The following is a 13,901-nucleotide window of genomic DNA, read 5'->3' on the forward strand; positions in this document are numbered from 1 at the left end:
AAATTTTTGGGGCGCATCTTACACCGCCGAGGATTGCAGGGTGCTTCAGTTTGCATCCTGTTCCGAACTCCTCCTACTCCTCATCCTGCCTTTAGGTTACAAAAAATAGTAATCAAGGCCTAGTCTGGGTCTGTACGTGTGAGATACACCTTTTGATATCATATTTTCTATTCCCCTATTCAATCTACACCCTCTGGGGTAAAAAGAATTAAATTGCGGCATAGTCTTTATCGGTACGTGTGAGATACACCTTTCCAATTTTTTGGGCGCATCTTACACCGCCGAGGATTGCAGGTTGCTTCAGTTTGCCTCCTGCCTGTTCCGAACTCCTCCTACTCCTCATCCTGCCTTTAGGGTACAAAAAATTGTAATCGGGGCCTAGTCTGGGTTTGTACGTGTGAGATACTACTTTTGATATCATATTTTCTATTCCGCTATTCAATCTACACCCTTTGGGGTAAAAAGAATTAAATTGCGGCATAGTCTGTATCGGTACGTGTGAGATACACCTTTCCAATTTTTTGGGCGAATCTTACACCGCCGAGGATTGCAGGGTGCTTCAGTTTGCCTCCTGCCTGTTCCGAACTCCTCCTACTCCTACTCCTGCCTTTAGGGTACAAAAAATTGTAATCGGGGTCTAGTCTGGGTTTGTACGTGTCAGATACACCTTTTGATATCATATTTTCTATTCCGCTATTCAATCTACACCCTTTGGGGTAAAAAGAATTAAATTGCGGCATAGTCTGTATCGGTACGTGTGAGATACACCTTCCAAATTTTTGGGGCGCATCTTCCACCGCCGAGGATTGCAGGGTGCTTCAGTTTGCCTCCTGTTCCCAACTCCTCCTACGCCTCATCATACCTTTAGTGTACAAAAAATAGTAATCGGGGCCTAGTCTGGGTCTGTACGTGTGAGATACACCTTTTGATATCATATTTTCTATTCCGCTATTCAATCTACACCCTTTGGGGTAAAAATAATTAAATTGCGGCATAGTCTGTATCGGTACATGTGAGATACACCTTTCCAATTTTTGGGGCGCATCTCATACTGCCGAGGATTGCAGGGTGCTTCAGTGTGCCTCCTGCCTGTTCCGAACTCCTCCTACTCCTCATCCTGCCTTTGGGGGTACAAAAAAATAGTAATCGGGGCCTAGTCTTGTTCTGTACGTGTGAGATACATACACCTTTTGATATCATATTTTCTATTCCGCTATTCAATCTACACCCTTTGGGGTAAAAATAATTAAATTGCGGCATAATCTGTATCGGTACGTGTGAGATACACCTTCCAAATTTTTGGGGCGCATCTTCCACCACCGAGGATTGCAGGGTGCTTCAGTTTGCCTCCTGTTCCGAACTCCTCCTACTCCTCATCCTGCCTTTAAGGTACAAAAAATAGTAATCGGGGCCGAGTCTGGGTCTGTCCGTGTGAGATACACCTTTTGATATCATATTTTCTATTCCGCTATTCAATCTACACCTTTTGGGGTAAAAAGAATTAAATTGTGGCATAGTCTTTATCGGTACGTGTGAGATACACCTTCCAAATTTTTGGGACGCATCTTCCACCGCCGAGGATTGCAGGGTGCTTCAGTTTTCCTCCTGTTCCGAACTCCTCCTACTCCTCATCCTGCCTTTAGGGTACAAAAAATAGTAATCAGGGCCTAGTCTGGGTCTGTACGTGTGAGATACACCTTTTGATATCATATTTTCTATTCCGCTATTAAATCTACACCCTTTGGGGTAAAAAGAATTAAATTGCGGCATAGTCTGTATCGGTACGTGTGAGATACACCTTTCCAATTTTTAGGCGCATCTTACACCGCCGAGGATTGCAGGGTGCTTCAGTTTGCCTCCTGCCTGTTCCAAACTCCTCCTACTCCTCATCCTGCCTTTAGGGTACAAAAAATTGTAATCGGGGCCTAGTCTGGGTCTGTACATGTGAGATACAACTTTTGATATCATATTTTCTATACCGCTATTCAATCTACACCCTTTGGGGTAAAAAAAATTAAATTGCGGCATAGTCTTTATCGGTACGTGTGAGATACACTTTTCCAATTTTTTGGGCGCATCTTACACCGCCGAGAATTGCAGGGTGCTTCAGTTTGCCTCCTGCCTGTTCCGAACTACTCCTACTCCTCATCCTGCCTTTAGGGTACAAAAAATTGTAATTGGGGCCTAGTCTGGGTCTGTACGTGTGAGATACACCTTTTGATATCATATTTTCTATTCCGCTATTCAATCTACACCCTTTGGGGTAAAAATAATTAAATTGCGGCATAGTCTGTATCGGTACTTGTGAGATACTACTTTCCAATTTTTGGGACGCATCTTACACCGCCGAGGATTGCAGGGTGCTTCAGTTTGCCTCCTGCCTGTTCCAAACTCCTCCTACTCCTCATCCTGCCTTTAGGGTACAAAAAATTGTAATCGGGGCCTAGTCTGGGTTTGTAGGTGTCAGATACACCTTTTGATATCATATTTTCTATTCCGCTATTCAATCGACACCCTTTGGGGTAAAGAGAATTAAATTGCGGCATAGTCTGTATCGGTACGTGTGAGATACACCTTCCAAATTTTTGGGGCGCATCTTACACCGCAGAGGATTGCAGGGTGCTTCAGTTTGCCTCCTCTTCCGAACTCCTCCTACTCCTCATCCTGCCTTTAGGGTACAAAAAATAGTAATCGGGGCCGAGTCTGGGTCTGTCCGTGTGAGATACACCTTTTGATATCATATTTTCTATTCCGCTATTCAATCTACACCTTTTGGGGTAAAAAGAATTAAATTGCGGCATAGTCTTTATCGGTACGTGTGAGATACACCTTCCAAATTTTTGGGACGCATCTTCCACCGCCGAGGATTGCAGGGTGCTTCAGTTTTCCTCCTGTTCCGAACTCCTCCTACTCCTCATCCTGCCTTTAGGGTACAAAAAATAGTAATCGTGGCCTAGTCTGGGTCTGTACGTGTGAGATACACCTTTTGATATCATATTTTCTATTCCGCTATTAAATCTACACCCTTTGGGGTAAAAAGAATTAAATTGCGGCATAGTCTGTATCGGTACGTGTGAGATACACCTTTCCAATTTTTAGGCGCATCTTACACCGCCGAGGATTGCAGGGTGCTTCAGTTTGCCTCCGGCCTGTTCCAAACTCCTCCTACTCCTCATCCTGCCTTTAGGGTACAAAAAATTGTAATCGGGGCCTAGTCTGGGTCTGTACATGTGAGATACAACTTTTGATATCATATTTTCTATACCGCTATTCAATCTACACCCTTTGGGGTAAAAAAAATTAAATTGCGGCATAGTCTTTATCGGTACGTATGAGATACACTTTTCCAAATTTTTTGGGCGCATCTTACACCGCCGAGAATTGCAGGGTGCTTCAGTTTGCCTCCTGCCTGTTCCGAACTACTCCTACTCCTCATCCTGCCTTTAGGGTACAAAAAATTGTAATTGGGGCCTAGTCTGGGTCTGTACGTGTGAGATACACCTTTTGATATCATATTTTCTATTCCGCTATTCAATCTACACCCTTTGGGGTAAAAATAATTAAATTGCGGCATAGTCTGTATCGGTACTTGTGAGATACTACTTTCCAATTTTTGGGACGCATCTTACACCGCCGAGGATTGCAGGGTGCTTCAGTTTGCCTCCTGCCTGTTCCAAACTCCTCCTACTTCTCATCCTGCCTTTAGGGTACAAAAAATAGTAATGGGGGCCTAGTCTGGGTCTGTACGTGTGAGATACACCTTTTGATATCATATTTTCTATTCCGCTATTCAATCTACAACCTTTGGGGTAAAAAGAATTAAATTGCGGCATAGTCTGTATCGGTACGTGTGAGATACACCTTCCAAATTTTTGGGGCGCATCTTCCACCGCCGAGGATTCCAGGGTGCTTCAGTTTGCCTCCTGTTCCAAACTCCTCCTACTTCTCATCCTGCCTTTTGGGTACAAAAAATAGTAATGGGGGCCTAGTCTGGGTCTGTACGTGTGAGATACACCTTTTGATATCATATTTTCTATTCCGCTATTCAATCTACACCCTTTGGGGTAAAAAGAATTAAATTGCAGCATAGTCTGCATCGGTACGTGTGAGATACACCTTTCCAATTTTTTGGGCGCATCTTACACCGCCGAGGATTGCAGGGTGCTTCAGTTTGCCTCCTGCCTGTTCCGAACTCCTCCTACTTCTCATCCTGCCTTTAGGGTACAAAAAATAGTAATGGGGGCCTAGTCTGGGTCTGTACGTGTGAGATACACCTTTTGATATCATATTTTCTATTCCGCTATTCAATCTACAACCTTTGGGGTAAAAAGAATTAAATTGCGGCATAGTCTTTATCGGTACGTGTGAGATAAACCTTTCCAATTTTTTGGGCGCATCTTACACCGCCGAGGATTGCAGGTTGCTTCAGTTTGCCTCCTGCCTGTTCCGAACTCCTCCTACTCCTCATCCTGCCTTTAGGGTACAAAAAATTGTAATCGGGGCCTAGTCTGGGTTTGTACGTGTGAGATACTACTTTTGATATCATATTTTCTATTCCGCTATTCAATCTACACCCTTTGGGGTAAAAAGAATTAAATTGCGGCATAGTCTGTATCGGTACGTGTAAGATACACCTTTCCAATTTTTTGGGTGAATCTTACACCGCCGAGGATTGCAGGGTGCTTCAGTTTGCCTCCTGCCATTTCCGAACTCCTCCTACTCCTACTCCTGCCTTTAGGGTACAAAAAATTGTAATCGGGGCCTAGTCTGGGTTTGTACGTGTCAGATACACCTTTTGATATCATATTTTCTATTCCGCTATTCAATCTACACCCTTTGGGGTAAAAAGAATTAAATTGCGGCATAGTCTGTATCGGTACGTGTGAGATACACCTTCCAAATTTTTGGGGCACATCTTCCACCGCCGAGGATTGCAGGGTGCTTCAGTTTGCCTCCTGTTCCCAACTCCTCCTACGCCTCATCATACCTTTAGTGTACAAAAAATAGTAATCGGGGCCTAGTCTGGGTCTGTACGTGTGAGATACACCTTTTGATATCATATTTTCTATTCCGCTATCAAATCTACACCCTTTGGGGTAAAAAGAATTAAATTGCGGCATAGTCTGTATCGGTACGTGTGAGATACACCTTTCCAATTTTTGGGCGCATCTTACACCGCCGAGGATTGCAGGGTGCTTCAGTTTGCCTCCTGCCTGTTCCAAACTCCTCCTACTCCTCATCCTGCCTTTAGGGTACAAAAAATTGTAATCGGGGCCTAGTCTGGGTTTGTAGGTGTCAGATACACCTTTTGATATCATATTTTCTATTCCGCTATTCAATCGACACCCTTTGGGGTAAAGAGAATTAAATTGAGGCATAGTCTGTATCGGTACGTGTGAGATACACCTTCCAAATTTTTGGGGCGCATCTTACACCGCAGAGGATTGCAGGGTGCTTCAGTTTGCCTCCTCTTCCGAACTCCTCCTACTCCTCATCCTGCCTTTAGGGTACAAAAAATAGTAATCGGGGCCTAATCTGGGTCTGTACGTGTGAGATACACCTTTTGATTTCATATTTTCTATTTCGCAATTCAATCTACACCCTTTGGGGTAAAAAGAATTAAATTGCGGCATAGTCTGTATCGGTACGTGTGAGATACACCTTCCAAATTTTTGGGGCGCATCTTCCACCGCCGAGGATTGCAGGGTGCTTCAGTTTGCCTCTTGTTCCGAACTCCTCCTACTTCTCATCCTGCCTTTAGGGTACAAAAAATAGTAATGGGGGCCTAGTCTGGGTCTGTACGTGTGAGATACACCTTTTGATATGATATTTTCTATTCCGCTATTCAATCGACACCTTTTGGGGTAAAAAGAATTAAATTGCGGCATAGTCTGTATCGGTACGTGTGAGATACACCTTCCAAATTTTTGGGGCGCATCTTACACCGCCGAGGATTGCAGGGTGCTTCAGTTTGCCTCCTGTTCCGAACTCCTCCTACTCCTCATCCTGCCTTTTGGGTACAAAAAATAGTAATGGGGGCCTAGTCTGGGTCTGTAAGTGTGAGATACACCTTTTGATATCATATTTTCTATTCCGCTATTCAATCTACACCCTTTGGGGTAAAGAGAATTAAATTGCGGCATAGTCTGTATCGGTACGTGTGAGATACACCTTCCAAATTTTTGGGGCGCATCTTACACCGCAGAGGATTGCAGGGTGCTTCAGTTTGCCTCCTCTTCCGAACTCCTCCTACTCCTCATCCTGCCTTTAGGGTACAAAAAATAGTAATCGGGGCCTAATCTGGGTCTGTACGTGTGAGATACACCTTTTGATTTCATATTTTCTATTTCGCAATTCAATCTACACCCTTTGGGGTAAAAAGAATTAAATTGCGGCATAGTCTGTATCGGTACGTGTGAGATACACCTTCCAAATTTTTGGGGCGCATCTTCCACCGCCGAATTTTTGCAGGGTGCTTCAGTTTGCCTCTTGTTCCGAACTCCTCCTACTTCTCATCCTGCCTTTAGGGTACAAAAAATAGTAATGGGGGCCTAGTCTGGGTCTGTACGTGTGAGATACACCTTTTGATATCATATTTTCTATTCCGCTATTAAATCTACACCCTTTGGGGTAAAAAGAATTAAATTGCGGCATAGTCTGTATCGGTACGTGTGAGATACACCTTTCCAATTTTTGGGCGCATCTTACACCGCCGAGGATTGCAGGGTGCTTCAGTTTGCCTCCTGCCTGTTCCAAACTCCTCCTACTCCTCATCCTGCCTTTAGGGTACAAAAAATTGTAATCGGGGCCTAGTCTGGGTTTGTAGGTGTCAGATACACCTTTTGATATCATATTTTCTATTCCGCTATTCAATCGACACCCTTTGGGGTAAAGAGAATTAAATTGCGGCATAGTCTGTATCGGTACGTGTGAGATACACCTTCCAAATTTTTGGGGCGCATCTTACACCGCAGAGGATTGCAGGGTGCTTCAGTTTGCCTCCTCTTCCGAACTCCTCCTACTCCTCATCCTGCCTTTAGGGTACAAAAAATAGTAATCGGGGCCTAATCTGGGTCTGTACGTGTGAGATACACCTTTTGATTTCATATTTTCTATTTCGCAATTCAATCTACACCCTTTGGGGTAAAAAGAATTAAATTGCGGCATAGTCTGTATCGGTACGTGTGAGATACACCTTCCAAATTTTTGGGGCGCATCTTCCACCGCCGAGGATTGCAGGGTGCTTCAGTTTGCCTCTTGTTCCGAACTCCTCCTACTTCTCATCCTGCCTTTAGGGTACAAAAAATAGTAATGGGGGCCTAGTCTGGGTCTGTACGTGTGAGATACACCTTTTGATATGATATTTTCTATTCCGCTATTCAATCGACACCTTTTGGGGTAAAAAGAATTAAATTGCGGCATAGTCTGTATCAGTACGTGTGAGATACACCTTCCAAATTTTTGGGGCGCATCTTACACCGCCGAGGATTGCAGGGTGCTTCAGTTTGCCTCCTGTTCCGAACTCCTCCTACTCCTCATCCTGCCTTTAGGGTAAAAAAAATAGTAATGGGGGCCTAGTCTGGGTCTGTAAGTGTGAGATACACCTTTTGATATCATATTTTCTATTCCGCTATTCAATCTACACCCTTTGGGGTAAAGAGAATTAAATTGCGGCATAGTCTGTATCGGTACGTGTGAGATACACCTTCCAAATTTTTGGGGCGCATCTTACACCGCAGAGGATTGCAGGGTGCTTCAGTTTGCCTCCTCTTCCGAACTCCTCCTACTCCTCATCCTGCCTTTAGGGTACAAAAAATAGTAATCGGGGCCTAATCTGGGTCTGTACGTGTGAGATACACCTTTTGATTTCATATTTTCTATTTCGCAATTCAATCTACACCCTTTGGGGTAAAAAGAATTAAATTGCGGCATAGTCTGTATCGGTACGTGTGAGATACACCTTCCAAATTTTTGGGGCGCATCTTCCACCGCCGAATTTTTGCAGGGTGCTTCAGTTTGCCTCTTGTTCCGAACTCCTCCTACTTCTCATCCTGCCTTTAGGGTACAAAAAATAGTAATGGGGGCCTAGTCTGGGTCTGTACGTGTGAGATACACCTTTTGATATCATATTTTCTATTCCGCTATTCAATCGACACCTTTTGGGGTAAAAAGAATTAAATTGCGGCATAGTCTGTATCGGTACGTGTGAGATACACCTTCCAAATTTTTGGGGCGCATCTTACACCGCCGAGGATTGCAGGGTGCTTCAGTTTGCCTCCTGTTCCGAACTCCTCCTACTCCTCATCCTGCCTTTAGGGTACAAAAAATAGTAATGGGGGCCTAGTCTGGGTCTGTAAGTGTGAGATACACCTTTTGATATCATATTTTCTATTCCGCTATTCAATCTACACCTTTTGGGGTAAAAATAATTAAATTGCGGCATAGTCTTTATCGGTACGTGTGAGATACACCTTTCTAATTTTTTGGGCGCATCTTACACCGCTGAGGATTGAAGGGTGCTTCAGTTTGCCTCCTGCCTGTTCCGAACTCCTCCTACTTTTCATCCTGCCTTTAGGGTACAAAAAATTGTCATCGGGGCCTAGTCTGGGTTTGTAGGTGTCAGATACACCTTTTGATATCATATTTTCTATTCCGCTATTCAATCTACACCCTTTGGGGTAAAAAGAATGAAATTGCGGCATAGTCTGTATCGGTACGTGTGAGATACACCTTCCAAATTTTTTGGGCGCATCTTACACCGCCGAGGATTGCAGGGTGCTTCAGTTTGCCTCCTGTTCCGAACTCCTCCTATGTTTCATCCTGCCTTTAGGGTACAAAAAATAGTAATGGGGGCCTAGTCTGGGTCTGTACGTGTGAGATACACCTTTTGATATCATATTTTCTATTCCGCTATTCAATCTACACCCTTTGGGGTAAAAAGAATTAAATTGCAGCATAGTCTGTATCGGTACGTGTGAGATACACCTTTACAATTTTTTGGGTGCATCTTACACTGCCGAGGATTGCAGGGTGCTTCAGTTTGCCTCCTGCCTGTTCCGAACTCCTCCTACGTCTCATCCTGCCTTTAGGGTACAAAAAATAGTAATGGGGGCCTAGTCTGGGTCTGTACGTGTGTGATACACCTTTTGATATCATATTTTCTATTCCGCTATTCAATCTACACCCTTTGGGGTAAAAAGAATTAAATTGCGGCATAGTCTGTATCGGTACGTGTGAGATACACCTTCCAAATTTTTGGGGCGCATCTTACACTGCCGAGGATTGCAGGGTGCTTCAGTTTGCCTCCTGTTCCGAACTCCTCCTACTCCTCATCCTGCCTTTAGGGTACAAAAAATAGTAATCGGGGCCTAGTCTGGGTCTGTACGTGTGAGATACACCTTTTGATATCATATTTTCTATTCCGCTATTCAATCTACACCCTTTGGGGTAAAAATAATTAAATTGCGGCATAGTCTTTATCGGTACGTGTGAGATACACCTTTCTAATTTTTTGGGCGCATCTTACACCGCTGAGGATTGAAGGGTGCTTCAGTTTGCCTCCTGCCTGTTCCGAACTCCTCCTACTTTTCATCCTGCCTTTAGGGTACAAAAAATTGTCATCGGGGCCTAGTCTGGGTTTGTAGGTGTCAGATACACCTTTTGATATCATATTTTCTATTCCGCTATTCAATCTACACCCTTTGGGGTAAAAAGAATGAAATTGCGGCATAGTCTGTATCGGTACGTGTGAGATACACCTTCCAAATATTTTGGGCGCATCTTACACCGCCGAGGATTGCAGGGTGCTTCAGTTTGCCTCCTGTTCCGAACTCCTCCTATGTTTCATCCTGCTTTTAGGGTACAAAAAATAGTAATGGGGGCCTAGTCTGGGTCATGTACGTGTGTGATACACCTTTTGATATCATATTTTCTATTCCGCTATTCAATCTACACCCTTTGGGGTAAAAAGAATTAAATTGCGGCATAGTCTGTATCGGTACGTGTGAGATACACCTTCCAAATTTTTGGGGCGCATCTTAGACTGCCGAGGATTGCAGGGTGCTTCACTTTGCCTCCTGTTCCGAACTCCTCCTACTCCTCATCCTGCCTTTAGGGTACAAAAAATAGTAATCGGGGCCTAGTCTGGGTCTGTACGTGTGAGATACACCTTTTGATATCATATTTTCTATTCCGCTATTCAATCTACACCCTTTGGGGTAAAAATAATTAAATTGCGGCATAGTCTTTATCGGTACGTGTGAGATACACCTTTCTAATTTTTTCGGCGCATCTTACACCGCTGAGGATTGAAGGGTGCTTCAGTTTGCCTCCTGCCTGTTCCGAACTCCTCCTACTTTTCATCCTGCCTTTAGGGTACAAAAAATTGTCATCGGGGCCTAGTCTGGGTTTGTAGGTGTCAGATACACCTTTTGATATCATATTTTCTATTCCGCTATTCAATCTACACCCTTTGGGGTAAAAAGAATGAAATTGCGGCATAGTCTGTATCGGTACGTGTGAGATACACCTTCCAAATTTTTGGGGCGCATCTTACACCACCGAGGATTGCAGGGTGCTTCAGTTTGCCTCCTGTTCCGAACTCCTCCTACTCCTCATCCTGCCTTTAGGGTACAAAAAATAGTAATCAGGGCCTAGTCTGGGTCTGTACGTGTGAGATACACCTTTTGATATCATATTTTCTATTCCGCTATTAAATCTACACCCTTTGGGGTAAAAAGAATTAAATTGCGGCATAGTCTGTATCGGTACGTGTGAGATACACCTTTCCAATTTTTAGGCGCATCTTACACCGCCGAGGATTGCAGGGTGCTTCAGTTTGCCTCCTGCCTGTTCCAAACTCCTCCTACTCCTCATCCTGCCTTTAGGGTACAAAAAATTGTAATCGGGGCCTAGTCTGGGTCTGTACATGTGAGATACAACTTTTGATATCATATTTTCTATACCGCTATTCAATCTACACCCTTTGGGGTAAAAAAAATTAAATTGCGGCATAGTCTTTATCGGTACGTGTGAGATACACTTTTCCAATTTTTTGGGCGCATCTTACACCGCCGAGAATTGCAGGGTGCTTCAGTTTGCCTCCTGCCTGTTCCGAACTACTCCTACTCCTCATCCTGCCTTTAGGGTACAAAAAATTGTAATTGGGGCCTAGTCTGGGTCTGTACGTGTGAGATACACCTTTTGATATCATATTTTCTATTCCGCTATTCAATCTACACCCTTTGGGGTAAAAATAATTAAATTGCGGCATAGTCTGTATCGGTACTTGTGAGATACTACTTTCCAATTTTTGGGACGCATCTTACACCGCCGAGGATTGCAGGGTGCTTCAGTTTGCCTCCTGCCTGTTCCAAACTCCTCCTACTTCTCATCCTGCCTTTAGGGTACAAAAAATAGTAATGGGGGCCTAGTCTGGGTCTGTACGTGTGAGATACACCTTTTGATATCATATTTTCTATTCCGCTATTCAATCTACAACCTTTGGGGTAAAAAGAATTAAATTGCGGCATAGTCTGTATCGGTACGTGTGAGATACACCTTCCAAATTTTTGGGGCGCATCTTCCACCGCCGAGGATTCCAGGGTGCTTCAGTTTGCCTCCTGTTCCAAACTCCTCCTACTTCTCATCCTGCCTTTTGGGTACAAAAAATAGTAATGGGGGCCTAGTCTGGGTCTGTACGTGTGAGATACACCTTTTGATATCATATTTTCTATTCCGCTATTCAATCTACACCCTTTGGGGTAAAAAGAATTAAATTGCAGCATAGTCTGCATCGGTACGTGTGAGATACACCTTTCCAATTTTTTGGGCGCATCTTACACCGCCGAGGATTGCAGGGTGCTTCAGTTTGCCTCCTGCCTGTTCCGAACTCCTCCTACTTCTCATCCTGCCTTTAGGGTACAAAAAATAGTAATGGGGGCCTAGTCTGGGTCTGTACGTGTGAGATACACCTTTTGATATCATATTTTCTATTCCGCTATTCAATCTACAACCTTTGGGGTAAAAAGAATTAAATTGCGGCATAGTCTTTATCGGTACGTGTGAGATAAACCTTTCCAATTTTTTGGGCGCATCTTACACCGCCGAGGATTGCAGGTTGCTTCAGTTTGCCTCCTGCCTGTTCCGAACTCCTCCTACTCCTCATCCTGCCTTTAGGGTACAAAAAATTGTAATCGGGGCCTAGTCTGGGTTTGTACGTGTGAGATACTACTTTTGATATCATATTTTCTATTCCGCTATTCAATCTACACCCTTTGGGGTAAAAAGAATTAAATTGCGGCATAGTCTGTATCGGTACGTGTAAGATACACCTTTCCAATTTTTTGGGTGAATCTTACACCGCCGAGGATTGCAGGGTGCTTCAGTTTGCCTCCTGCCATTTCCGAACTCCTCCTACTCCTACTCCTGCCTTTAGGGTACAAAAAATTGTAATCGGGGCCTAGTCTGGGTTTGTACGTGTCAGATACACCTTTTGATATCATATTTTCTATTCCGCTATTCAATCTACACCCTTTGGGGTAAAAAGAATTAAATTGCGGCATAGTCTGTATCGGTACGTGTGAGATACACCTTCCAAATTTTTGGGGCACATCTTCCACCGCCGAGGATTGCAGGGTGCTTCAGTTTGCCTCCTGTTCCCAACTCCTCCTACGCCTCATCATACCTTTAGTGTACAAAAAATAGTAATCGGGGCCTAGTCTGGGTCTGTACGTGTGAGATACACCTTTTGATATCATATTTTCTATTCCGCTATCAAATCTACACCCTTTGGGGTAAAAAGAATTAAATTGCGGCATAGTCTGTATCGGTACGTGTGAGATACACCTTTCCAATTTTTGGGCGCATCTTACACCGCCGAGGATTGCAGGGTGCTTCAGTTTGCCTCCTGCCTGTTCCAAACTCCTCCTACTCCTCATCCTGCCTTTAGGGTACAAAAAATTGTAATCGGGGCCTAGTCTGGGTTTGTAGGTGTCAGATACACCTTTTGATATCATATTTTCTATTCCGCTATTCAATCGACACCCTTTGGGGTAAAGAGAATTAAATTGAGGCATAGTCTGTATCGGTACGTGTGAGATACACCTTCCAAATTTTTGGGGCGCATCTTACACCGCAGAGGATTGCAGGGTGCTTCAGTTTGCCTCCTCTTCCGAACTCCTCCTACTCCTCATCCTGCCTTTAGGGTACAAAAAATAGTAATCGGGGCCTAATCTGGGTCTGTACGTGTGAGATACACCTTTTGATTTCATATTTTCTATTTCGCAATTCAATCTACACCCTTTGGGGTAAAAAGAATTAAATTGCGGCATAGTCTGTATCGGTACGTGTGAGATACACCTTCCAAATTTTTGGGGCGCATCTTCCACCGCCGAGGATTGCAGGGTGCTTCAGTTTGCCTCTTGTTCCGAACTCCTCCTACTTCTCATCCTGCCTTTAGGGTACAAAAAATAGTAATGGGGGCCTAGTCTGGGTCTGTACGTGTGAGATACACCTTTTGATATGATATTTTCTATTCCGCTATTCAATCGACACCTTTTGGGGTAAAAAGAATTAAATTGCGGCATAGTCTGTATCGGTACGTGTGAGATACACCTTCCAAATTTTTGGGGCGCATCTTACACCGCCGAGGATTGCAGGGTGCTTCAGTTTGCCTCCTGTTCCGAACTCCTCCTACTCCTCATCCTGCCTTTAGGGTACAAAAAATAGTAATGGGGGCCTAGTCTGGGTCTGTAAGTGTGAGATACACCTTTTGATATCATATTTTCTATTCCGCTATTCAATCTACACCCTTTGGGGTAAAGAGAATTAAATTGCGGCATAGTCTGTATCGGTACGTGTGAGATACACCTTCCAAATTTTTGGGGCGCATCTTACACCGC

This window comes from Pelophylax lessonae, assembly GCF_965119305.1.
Source record: "Pelophylax lessonae genome assembly, chromosome: 3".
NCBI classification, from domain to species: Eukaryota; Metazoa; Chordata; class Amphibia; order Anura; family Ranidae; genus Pelophylax; species Pelophylax lessonae.